Raw genomic sequence first — 13,327 nt, 5'->3', positions numbered from 1 at the left:
AGTTTCCTTAATTTCCTGAGGAAGTATAGGCGCTGTTGTGCTTTCTTGGCTGTAGCGTCGACATGGGTGGACCAGGACAGATTGTTGGTGATGCGCACACCTTGGAACTTGAGGCTGTCAACCATCTCCACCTCGGCACCATTGATGCTGACAGGAGCGTGTACAATACTTCGCTTCCTGAAGTCAACTCTTTAGTTTTGCTGTTGTTGAGGGAGATAATATTGTCGTTACATCACTCCACTAGGTTCTCTATCTCCCTCTTGTACTCTGACTCATCGTTCTTCGAGATCCGATCCGACATGCCCGGCAATGCCCTGATACTGTGCCCTGGAACAGGTTGGCACTGTCCTTTAAAGATGGCACCCCGATCTCTTTGGAGCCAGTTGTCGGCTCTGAGGCCCCAGGATGCCAGAGTGACAGCTTAAACCACCCCACTCATTTGTTTTGTGTCCAAAACGCTCAAGGTTTGACGAGAAAACTGGTCTGTGCAACTGGAGAGTTACATGCCAGTTTTCTGTCTGAACCTGACACCTTGTCAAATTCTGGTTAGATTCCGCCCAAAATATTGTCAGATCCCGAGGGCTTTGCAGCACCCCAGGGCCTTCAACCATTTCTTGATATCACGTGGGGTGAATCGACTTGTCTGAAGACTTGAGTCTGTGATTCTGAGGACGTCGGGAGGAGGCAAAATAGATTATCCACTCGACACATTGGCTGATGATTTGACAAAATGCAAAGTATAGCCTATCATTTCCCATTGTCTATACAATGTTTGCCTAGTTGATCAGTGTAGCCTTTGACTGTTGCAAGCTCCAGATGTAGGTGAAATCACAGACTGTAACATTACTGAGCGACTGTCTCAGCCAAACTGCATCATGCCAGAAAGCAGTAAAGAAGGCCCTTTCAGGACATATGAATGACCTAATTTTTTAACATTCTGGAGAAGAAATTGGGCTCCATAGCGCCATTGAAGCCGGTGACCCTACAAGTGGGACAAACAGCATATGCAACCATTTCTGTTTCAGTTTACATTGTGTTCCATACTTGGAAGGGCATTGGTGACCATTTGGGAAGCTAATGCTGCGCACATACTTCAAGCAATGAGAGGTTGGATTGCAGTGGGTGAGATTCTTTGAAGATTCATTCACAGATCTCAACAATCCGGCATTCAACTTTCTGCGACAGGGTGGCCAGACCTCTGGTCCTCCTTCACCTACCTGGCCATCCTGTTTCCTTTTGAAACGGTCCTTGAGGGCCTCCTGGTCCCCCACAGAAACCGGATCCCTCACTCCCCCGTCCACCTCTAACTAGGTCCTCCAGTGTCACATTCGTGGACCAAGGAACAATCTCTCTTTCCTTGTGCTGAATTTGCAGATCCTACATGTAGCCAGTATTAGTTAAGGCAGCCATCGATAGATCCCCTATTAAGAGGGTCGGAATGAATTTGAGAGGAACAGGTTGGCTTTGAGATCAGCGGCCGCTGTTCAGCTCCTTGTTGAGCCCTCGGGCAGCCATAAACATGGGCCCGGCTTGATCAATGCTGCAATCAGATAAATGAGGTGAAAGCATCTACATTGGGTGCTGCCTCCTTCGGTGGCATTGGTTGCGGGCAAGTGGTGAACTACCCACTTGATTCTAAAAAAGGTGCCATAACAAGATTTTAACCCTTTGACTTTGCTTGTACGCGATGTCTCTTTGATCCAAGGCTTTTCTTTTTCCACACTGTCGCTGATTAAAGTCACTGATCAACCAAAGAGAACATTGTAGCTGCTTTTCCTTGAATCTGGGCTTTTCCTTTTTGAACTTCATTAAGGAATATCATAACGTATAAAAGTTCTGACAAAATGCAGAGAGTCATTCAGCATCTGCTGGAGATGAGTGACTAGACTGAGAGAATTGTCAGAAAGTGTACTTCGGAAGCATTGGGATCAAAGCTTTAGCCGTAAGGTTTCCTTTTATGCAGATAAAAGGTTACAAAATATGAATAATTAACATATCCACAGACAGGCAGATATGAAAAAAAAAGCCGATCTTTGTCAAGCAAGCATTTTATTGCATTCTGTTTCTCGTTCTTTTTATTTGTTCATTAATCAATGTGGCCCAGCCAGTATTAATTGCCCATTCCTAATTGCCCTTGAGAAGGTGGTGGTGAGCAGCCTAATTAATGTTGAAAATTCCCTCACAATTCAATCAAAAAAAGGGATTGGGTGAATAAAGACAATCTGTATTTCTATAGCTTCGTAAAAGTAGTAAAATATCCCAGGGCTCTTTGCAGGAGCATTATCAGACAGAATTTTACATTGACAAAAAATAGGAAAATATTAGGACAAGTAACTGAAAACTTTTTTAGGTTTTTTTCAGGATGGCAGCCGGTGACTAGTGGTGAGCCTCAGGGGCCTGTGCTGAGACCACAACTTTTCACAATATACATTAATGAGCTGGAGGAAGGAACTGAAGGCACTGTTGCTAAGTTTGCAGATGATACAAAGATCTGGCGAGGCACAGGCAGTATTGAGAAAGCAGGTGGACTGCAGAAGGGCTTGGACAGGCTAGGATAATAGGCAAAGAAGTGGCAGATCGAATACAATGTGGAAAAGTGTGAGGTTATGCACTTTGGAAGGAGAAATGGAGGCATAGACTTTTTTCTAAATGGGGAAATGCTCAGGAAATCAGAAGCACAAAGGGTTTTGGGAGTCCTTGTCCATGCTTGATATGGAGGATGGAACATAAAAATGTAAGTAATAGGAGCAGTAATAGGACACATGGTCCCCTGAGCCTGCTCCACCATTCAATACGCTCATGGCTGATCTTAATCTTCAACTCCATTTCCCATCCTCTCCCCATATCCCCTGATTCCTTGATAAACCAAAATCTGTCTATCTAAGGCAAGCTTTGAATATACTCAGTCATGGAATGAGAGAGAAAATGCTGGAAAATCTCAGCAGGTCTGGCAACATCTGTAGGGAGAGAGACGAGCTAACGTTTCGAGTCCGATGACTCTTTGTCAAAGCTCAGTAGTGGAACATCCACAATCCTCTGTGGTAGAGAATTCCAGCGATTCATGACACTTTGAGCAAAGAGGTTTCTCCTCATCTGGGGAGATGGTGTCGAAGGAGGTAAGTCAGGAGAGTATTGCAGTAGGAGGGCTGAATTTTATGAATGGAGTCAGGAATCCAACAAAGGGTAAAAAGCAGATGCTGAGTCCACACGTATCAGCAGCAGGATCTGTTTGCCAATTTTACCTCAGGCTCCCTCCTAATTGGCAATTTGTGGGCTCTTCATCCTATTAAGGGCCAGAGAGAGAGGAGGTTGGGAGATGCTGGGCTCCTATTGCCAACCCAAGCCGATCACAGAATTACAGCTTGAAGCCCCAGCAGCGTCTCTGGGAGCCCCCAGAGTGCAGCAGGGAAGCCAGCTGGCAGCCTCCTCAAAATAATAATAATCTTTATTAGTGTCATATAAGTAGGCTTATATTAACACTGCAATGAAGTTTCCATGAATATTCCGAGGGCACTGCAAAATGGCCCCTAATTTGCCATTTGGTTACATAAATTAGTTGCCCACTGTTCAATGGGTTTGTCATAACATGTCATAGAATTTACAGTGCAGAAGGAGGCCATTCGGCCCATCAAGTCTGCACCGGCTCTTGGAAAGAGCACCCTACCCAGGATCAAAACCTCCACCCTATCCCCATAACCCAGTAACCCCACACAACACTCAGGGCAATTTTGGACACTTAAGGGCAATTTATCATGGCCAATCCACCTAACCTGCACATCTTTGGACTGTGGGAGGAAACCGGAGCACCCGGAGGAAACCCATGCACACACGGGGAGGATGTGCAGACTCCGCACAGACAGTGACCCAAGCCGGAATCGAACCTGGGACCCTGGAGCTGTGAAGCATTTGTGCTATCCACAATGCTACTGTGCTGCCCATGGTCTTGTACTGGGACTGGAGTCAGACTGGGATATTTAAAACTAGTTTATTTACACTATGTACAAGGTGGGTTGCTGAATTGGGACATCTCCCCTGAGTGTTGCCTGTTTGCTATACAGAGTCTCCAGCACATGATTACTGACTTCACACATATACATCACAATATACATCATTCATTTGCACCTCTATTCTTTTCACTCATTACAGTGAACTACACCTCTTTGGGGGCAGGTAACATCCTGCTCATAGAGTCTGCAGATAACAAAGGCCGTGGATGAGGGTTTCAACACATGGGCTGAGATAGAGGCAGAGAAGGTGATGTTATGAAGGGGGAAGTAAGGGCAGCACGATGGCACAGTGGTTAGCATTGCTGCCTACGGCGCTGAGGACCCGGGTTCGAATCCCGGCCCTGGGTCACTGTCCGTGTGGAATTTGCACATTCTCCCCGTGTCTGCGTGGGTTTCGCCTCCACAACCCAAAGATGTGCAGGTTAGGTGAATTGGCCACGCTAAATTGCCCCTTAATTGGAAAAAATAATTGGGTACTCTAAAAAAAAATTTTAAATGAAGGGGGAAGTAGACAGTTGGTGATTAAAAATCAGTGGCATCAGGAGCTCCATTAATGGCTGGATTGAAACTTAGAAAACAGAAGCAGGAGTAGGCCATTTGGCCTTTCAATCCTGCTCTGCTGTTCTATCTCAGTACCATACTTTCCCCAATCCCTAGACACCTTTAGTGTCTGGAAATATATCAATCTCTTTCTTAAATGCATTCTATGACTTGGTCTCCACAGCCTTCTGTGAGGGAGAATTCCAGAGGTTTGCCACCCTTTGAGTAAAGAAATGTCTCCTAATCTCCATCCTAAATATCCTATCTCATATCCCGAGACTGCGACCCCTTGTTATGGACCTCCCCAGCCAGAGGAAACAACACCCTTGCCTCCAGTCTGTAAAGACATCTCAGAATATTATACCTTTCAATGAGATCCCCTCTCATTCTTCTGAATTCAAGTGAATAGAGACCCAGTTGACCCAATCTCTCCTCATACAGCCTCCCCAAACAGGCGCCGGAATGTGGCGACTAGGGGCTTTCCACAGTAACTTCATTTGAAGCCTACTTGTGACAATGTGATTTTCATTTCAATTCATTTCATAGAACAAGCCTGCCACCCCAGGAATCATTCTGGTGAACTTTGAGGTTGCAAGCAATCTGTCTTAGTCTCAGGCATGTGGGAAGCCGCCCACGTTAATGATCTGGAAGAAGGAACTGAAGGCACTGTTGCAAAGCTTGCAGATGATACAAAGATCTGTAGAGCGACAGGTAGTATTGAGGAAGCACGGGGACAGGCTAGGAGAGTGGGCAATGAAGTGGCAGATGAAATACAATGTGGAAAGGTGTGAGGTTATTCACTGTAGAAGAAGGAATTTAGGCATCGACTATTTTCTAAATGGGGATATACTTAGGAAATCAGAAGCACAAAGAAACTTGGGAGTCCTTGTTCATGATTCTCTTAAGGTTAATGTGCAGGTTCAGTTGGCAGTTAGGAAGGCAAATGCAATGTTACCATTCATTTCACGAGAGCTCGAGTACAAGACCAGATATTTACCTCTGAGGCTGTTTTGGAGTATTTTTCAGCAGTTTGGGCCCTATATCTAAGGAAAGATGTGCTGGCCTTGGAAAGGGTCCAGAGGAGGTTCACAAGAATGATCCCTGGAATGAAGAGCTTGTCGTATGAGGAACGGTTGAGGACTCTGGGCTTGCACTCGTTGAAGTTCAGAAGGATGAGGGGAGATCTTATTGAAACTTACAGGATACTGCAAGGCCTGGATAAAATAGACATGGAGAGGATGTCTCACTTGTAGGAAAAAATAGAACCAGAGGACACAATCCCAGACTGAAGGAACAATCCTTAAAAACAGAGATGAGGAGGAATTTCTTCAGCCAGAGGGTGGTGAATCTGTGGAACTCTTTGCTGCAGAAGGCTGTGGAGGCCAAATCATTGGGTGTCTTTAAGACAGAGATAGATTTGGTTCTTAATAATAAGAGGATCAGTGTTATGGGGGGAGGGCAGGAGAATGGGGACGAGAAAAATATCAGCCATGACTGAATGGCAGAGCAGACTCGATGGGCCGAGTGGCCTAATTCTGCTTCTCTGTCTTATGGTCTAATGTCTTATGTGCATGCCGTGGAATAGTTGTCCTTGTCACAAAACATCTGGAATGAAAAGGTATTACACGCTGAATATGTTCAAATTTTATGCTGGATTTTTAAGTTTCTAATTTGGTGCAGACTGACAAAGTTAAGAAAAATAATGTGATCTAATCACTTTAAACTAGTTCTAACTTGGCTGTGATTTAGAGAACCTCGAAACAGTTACAGTGAGAAACATCCTCACTGGCTTTCAGAAGCCAACAACTATACCACTGAGTACCATTCAACATGAGCAACTCACGGAGGAGAGGAAAATAAATATTGATTTATATCATGGCAAGCTCTTACTGTTCTTCAGATAATCAGTCTGGAGGATGCAGATGGTACTTCATTCGGTACAATTTTGGTAGCAAGTTACAGAATAGAAGCCTGATGAATACATTTTGTATGGTGCCGGATCCATTTTATGCTGTATCTTGTGAAGTATGTGTTTTGAACTTGAGAACTCTTAAAAATATTTTGGTACCCTTGAAGATAATGGCCGGAATTCTCCGACCCCCACAGGGTCGGAGAATCGCCTGGGGCCAGAGTAAATCCCGCCCCCGCCGTGGCCGGTATTCTCCGCTACCCGGGAATCGGCGGGGGCGGGAATTGCGCCCCGCTGGTTGGCGGCCCCCCCCGCGCCGGTGGGTGGGCCCCCCATGGCCATTCTCCGGCCCGCGATGGGCCGAAGTCCCGCCGCTGTCAGGCCTCTCCCGCCGACGTGGTTTAAACCACCTCTAGTGCTGGTGGGAGCAGGCAGCGCAAGCGGGCCCCGGGGTCCTGGAGGGGGGGCGCGGGACGATCTGACCACGGGGGGTGCCCCCACAGTGGCCTGGCCCGCGATCGGGGCCCACCGATCGGCAGGCGGGCCTGTGCCGTGGGGGCACTCTTTTTCTTCCGCCCCCGCCACGGCCTCCACCATGGTGGAGGCGGAAGAGACCCCCTCCACCGCACGTGCGCCGGGGTGACGTCAGCGGCTGCTGACGCTCCGGCGTATGCCCGGACTCCCGCCGACTGGCGAAGGCCTTTCGGCCAGCCATGGCGCCGGTCAGCGGGGCGCCAAAGGCTGTTGGCACTGATCGGCAGAGCGGGAGCCACTCCGGCGCGGGCCTAGCCCCTAAAGGTGCGGAGAATTCCGTGCCTTTGGGGAGGCCCGACACCGCCGTAGTTCTCGCCACTCCGGTACGCCGGGAGCCCCCGTCCCGCCGGGTAGGGTTAGAATCCCGGCGAATATTTTGAATTATGCCATTGCAATATTAAAGAGATACAAGATACACTTTAAACAAACATGACTTCAATTGACTAACATAAGAATGATAGTCATTGGTGTTTGTGATAATTTGTTGCACAGCCCAATATCTGACACTTAATATTGAAAACATGTACAACTTACCTAATGTCATCCTTACAGACAGAATTTTCCGCCCTCTCTGTGGCATGTTTTGGGGTGGTAGCCATTGACTGGTGGCGGGATCTTCCTACCCCACTGCTGTCGTTTGCACCCTCCGTCGCCAGGGAACCAGGTGGGAACGACTGAAAAATTCCGCCTATTTATTCTCAGGAAGTAGGCATTCCTGGCAAGGCCTTGTTTACTGCCACCTCAGTCTGCTTCAGTAAGCCACCTTCTTGTGTGAAAACTGCTTTGAAAACCATATTGCTTGTTCATCTACTTCAGTGAGCATTGAGTGTCAACCAATTAGGATGGACCAGACTCGTGTGTGTGTGTGTGTATCAGAACATGTGGAGATTCACATGTTTGATCACTGTAGTGATCAAGTTGCGTGTACATTTGGAAAAATGTTTTCACTTTGCGGGTGGTTAGGATCTGGAATGCATTACCTGAGAATGTGGTGGAGGCAGGTTCAATTGAGATAATTCAGCAGGGAATTGGAATATTATTCTTTATTTATTCATGGGACGTGGGCATCGCTGGCTAGGCCAGCATTTATTGCCTGTCCTTAATTGCCCTTGAGAAGGTGAGCTGCTTTCTTGAAATGCCAGAAAGAAATATCTTTGAAATGGAGCCAGTGTTGTAGGAAATCAGCAGCAGTGGATACAGACAAGTCCCACACACACCATTGTGATGTTGACCTGAAAATCGACTTTTAGGTGTTGATTAGTGTTCCTACAAAAACTCTCACAAGAACATTCAAGAAAATCCTTCCACTTAATGACTTCCTCTTTCAAGTAAAGATGAGGAAAATGATTGTGGTGAAAACAGACATTTCTTCAAAGTCTTCAGTTTTGTCCCTTTACCTCCTCCCTCATTGCAGGGCTTCTTTAAAATTTAGTTCGCAGGGAATCACAAATTCCTCCAGATTTGGTAAGTAGGAAGCAAAGATCTCTGTTTTTCCATTGCGGGATTGTGTGCCAGCCAGGCCTAAGATCCACTTACGAATGCGGCATGCTGTGAGTTCTTTCAGCAGTCACAGATTGCCGTGGTTTTGAGAGAGGTTTGTAATGAAGAAAGTTAGGACGCTTCTCCATTTCCCACTGAGGGATTCAACCCAATTTATTTTCCCTCTCGAGGGAACTGACAAACCACAGTTTAAGAAAAAGGCAAGATGATAAATTTTTGAGAAATTTTCACCTGAACCGTAAAGTAATCGAAGACTCCAGGATACCAATATAACATTACATGTTATTTGTCAGTGTGGGTCACATCATAGATAATGATTCCATGGCTCCAGCAGGACATTATATTCTGTACAATCGACAAAGAACAATACAGCATAGGAACTGGCCATTCGGCCCTCCAAGCCTGTACCGGTCATGATACTACCCTGGGCCAAAACTCTCAGCATTTCCTAGTGCCGTATTCCTCTATACACATCCTATCCATGTATTTGTCGAGATGTCTTTTGAATACCCTTCATGTATCTGCTTCCACAATCTCCCCTGGCAACACGTTCCAGGCACTCACCACACTCTGTGTAAAAAAACAGCCTTGCACATCTCCACTAAACTTTTCCCCACGGACCTTAAACCTATGCCCCCTAGTGACTGACCCCTTGACCCTGGGAAAGTTTGCCTGCCCATCCACTCTATCCATGCCCCTCATAACCTTGTAGACTTTTATCAGGCTGCCCCTCAACTGCCATCATTCTAATGAAAACAATCCAAGTATATTCAGCCTCTCCACATAGCTAACACCCTCCAGACCAGGCAACATCCATGTAAACCTCCTCTGCACCCTCTCCAAAACCTCCACATCCAAGTGCGGCCTTGCCAAGGTTTTATACAACTGAAGCATGACTTGCCAGTTTTTATACTCGATGCCCCATCCAATGAAGGCAAGCATTCCGTATGCTTTCTTAACTACCTTGTCCACTTGTGTTGCCACCTTCAAAGAACTCTGTCCTTACCATCATCCTTTCTTAGCTTACTTAGCTAACTTTATTAGCTTTATAGCTTTCATGGCTACTCTTCACTAGGTGCTTATCAAGGTTCTGTTTTGAAGGGATACATTTGTGATTAACATTTTATTTTTAAAGTCTGTTTCATTTATGTGCTACTTCATGGAAATGGGGGAAAGTGGGAAACAATGATGTTCTCTGGTACAGCTTGATATTTAATTTTAGATTCATATCTACTGCTTATTCGGAAGAGTCCTTCAGAAACATTAGAAGTATTTCAAGTGGAGATGGATAGCTCAAAGAATTGGGACTATGGGGAAATGGCACAGAAAAGGAGTTGAGGCTGACTTAGATCAGCCATGATTGTATTGAATGGTGGGGCAGGCTTGAAGGTATGGATGGCCTACTCCTGCTTAGTTTCTTGTGTTCTCATGCAACGGATATGTAGAACCTGAATGGGAAAGATGACAGCAACACACGGTCGGGTGGAAATGAATGACAGGTTTATTACGGTGCACACAAATCTATGAAAGGCAACTTCTCTCCCCGAAAGGCACCCTGGTCAGGGATTTTATACTGTGGGGTTTTCCCTTGTTAAGGGGAAACCCCACCCCGAACTACCAGGGGAGTCCACACTCAGCTGTGTAAGGGGGAATCAAATGGAGCCCAGTCCTCGGCTCTCAAGGGGTTGTAACGCCTCTCTTCTCCTCCCTGCCCCCCACAAGTCTGGAGAAACATCCATGCCCTTGAGCTGAGGCCTTCTATCCACATTGGGAGTGGACGATGGTGTCCGGTGTTGACAGGGCGGGGAGGGGGGGGGGGGTATGCAACGTACTGATGACCAAAGTTTGCGAGTAGATCTTCTACGCTGGGCTGGCGTGGCTCGCGATGGTTTCGGCGCTGCAGGTGGCTGGACGACCACCACGGGCGGACCGATGTCCATGTCTGAATCCAGTAAGAAGTCTTACAACACCAGGTTAAAGTCCAACAGGTTTGTTTCAAACACGAGCTTTCGGAGCACGGCTCCTTCTTCAGGTGAATGGAAAGGCTTGTTCCAGAAATGTTAATATAGACACAGTCAGAGATGCCCCGGAATGCGAGCACCTGCAGGCAATCAAATCATCAAAGATGCAGAGAGAGAGGTAACTCCAGGTTAAAGAGGTGTGAATTGTCCCAAGCCAGTTCAGTCGGTAGGCCTCTGCAAGTCTGAATCGGCAGCGGAGCCTTCCGATGATCCGTCAGGCGTCTTAACTTCTTGGGCTTCCATGGATGAAGGTGACGGCGACCGGCATGGAGCTCTCGGCTGCAATAGGGACCACGGGTGATCCTGGACTGGTGCATCCAGAGTTTGTACTGGGGGCTCCCGCATGTGGTGATGGATGTGGTCCAGGTGGCGGCTTGCTTCATGTCCCTACGCCCGGACCGAGTATAAAACTGGACCTGTGGCCCGGAGAACCACACCAGGGACGCATGTGGCCCCAGGGCCAATGTCACGCATGTATAGTGCATCCCCAGGTTTGAGCTCATACTGCTGCGGGCGTTGAACAGCATCCGTCTCGGAACAGTCCTGTTGCTGTCAGACACGAGCACCGACGTTCGGGATGACCAGGCTGAGGCGGGTCCGGAGACGACGTCCCATCAGTGTCTCTTCTGGTGCCACACCCATGGTAGCATGAAGGCTCGCCTGGTAGCCGACTAGAAACCGGGCCAGTCGTGTCTCCCAAGACCCTGTGGTTGGCTTTTTCATTGCTCTCTTGACCGCCTCTCGGCCAAACCATTCGATGCTGGGTGGTATGGGCGGTTCGTACCTATTGAATTACGTTTGCAGCCATAAATGCTTCAAACTACTTGCTGGTGAATGCGGCCCCGTTATCCTACACCAGCACTTTGGGTAAGCCATGGGCGCTGAATGATTGTCACAGCCTATCTACTGTTGTCTTCGATGTCACGGCCTGCACCTTGTGAACCTCGAGCCACTTCAAGTGGGCGTCCACCATCATGAGGAATGTTGCTCCCTGAAATGGGCTGGCGGAGTCGATGTGAACGCAGGTCCATGGTGTTCGTGGCCATTGCCAAGGGTGTAGTGGTGCAGCCAGTGGGGTCTTCTGGTTCTCTTGGCATGGGCCGCAGTGCTGGGCAACCTTCTCAATGTCTGAGTCAATGCCAGGCCATGATACATAGCTGTGGGCGAGCATCTTTATCTTGGACACCCTTGGTCCCCATTGTGGAGGTCTTGCAACAAAAGTAACCGACCACATTCCGGGATGACCACCCATGTCCCCCACAATTGGACACCATGCTCCACACTCAGCTCCAGGAGCTTTGACGTATAGGCCCACAGATCGTAGGGTAAAACTCTGTGCCGGCCCCCATACTAGACCATATGTTGGACCCTCGATAGCAGCTGGTCCATCTGCGTCCATTCTTTTACACGAGCCGCTGTGACCAGCATAAAGCTGAGGGCCACTGCTACTTCTACAGCGGAGGCCTATGCCATCGGTCTTGTGGAGATGGCCAGGCGGCTCAATGCATCAGCGTGTGGGATCCGCGTGCCTGGGCAGTTGTCCAGTGTGTGCTCGTACTCTGCTGCCAAGAACAATGTCCATCTCTCGACTCTGACAGATAGATCGTGGGGAATCACTCAATCCTCCTTGTAGAGTCCAAGTAAAGGTATGTGGTCTGAATAGATCGTAAATACGTGGCCGTAGACATACCGGTGGAATTTCTGGATACCAAATACAACTGCCAGGTCCCTCCTTTTCAATTCGGGTATCGTTCCGTTCGGCGTCGGCCAATGTGCGGGATGCGAAAGCTATCGGTCGCTCTGACCCGTCGGGCATCCGGTATGTGAGAACGGCTCCTAAGCCATAGAGGTTAATGTTGCATGTCAGGAGAAGCGGCTTTGCCAGGTCATGTGCATCACCAGTTTCTTGGAGGACAACTGCCTCTTTACCGCTTGGAATGCCTTATGGTGCGGGAGGTTCATTACCCACTGGTGCCCTTTTTCTAATCGGCTTTGGAGCAGACCTAGCGGTGAGACCAAGTTGGGGATGAACTTCCCATAGTAGTTTAAGAGTCCTAAAAAGGAATGGAGGTTTGTTGGAACTTTAGGGATTGGGGCCTGCTGGATGGCCCACACCTTGTTTTTCATCGGATGATGCCACTTTCTGTCAAGCCGGTATCCCAGATGAGTGACCTCAGGGGTGTTAAAATCGCATTTCTCCCTGTGGAGATGGACTCTGGTCTGTTTAAAATGCCGGAGGACTTTGCCCAAGTTCCCCAAATGTTCCTTTTACTAGATCCCGGTGACGAGCACGTCGTCCAGGTATATGGCCACCCTGGATAAGCCCCATAGGATGTTGCCCATCACTCGTTGGAAAATCATACAGGCTTAAAAAATCCCGAAAGTTAGTTGGGAGTGTTCATACAGTCCTCTGTGGGTGTTCACTGTCATGTACTTCCGAGTGTCTGGATCTAAGATCATCTGTAAGTACGCGTGGCTCATGTCGTGCTTGGTGAATGTGGTACCACCGCTGAGTTTTGCTTATACTTCCTCAATGCGCGGGTCTAGGTAATGATCCAGATGAGAGACCCAGTTCACTTTGTAGTCCCCGCACAGACGTATGGATCCATTGGGTTTTAGCACCAGGACCAGTGGCGCACCCCAATTGGCGAAATGGATGGGGCACTGATGCCCAAACATTCCAGACATTCCAGCAAGGCATCGATTTTGGGCATCAGCTCATATGGCACTGGGTGGGAACGGAAATTATGGGACTGCGTGTCCTCGTCCACACTGATCCTGGCCATCATGCCCTTTATCGCACTGAGGTCATCCAC

At 48.0% G+C, this 13,327-nt stretch overlaps 1 protein-coding gene across 3 annotated transcripts in view; it reads left to right on the top strand.

Moving 5' to 3' along the window:
* Positions 1 to 13,327, top strand: part of ctnna2 (catenin (cadherin-associated protein), alpha 2) — a 1,599,328-nt gene that overhangs the window by 987,864 nt on the left and 598,137 nt on the right. The window lies entirely within an intron of this gene.

Source organism: Scyliorhinus canicula, chromosome 3 (assembly GCF_902713615.1).
Source record: "Scyliorhinus canicula chromosome 3, sScyCan1.1, whole genome shotgun sequence".
NCBI classification, from domain to species: domain Eukaryota; kingdom Metazoa; phylum Chordata; class Chondrichthyes; order Carcharhiniformes; family Scyliorhinidae; genus Scyliorhinus; species Scyliorhinus canicula.
The sequence above is the reverse complement of the archived record's forward strand: the minus strand, read 5'-3'. Positions and strand labels throughout refer to the sequence as shown.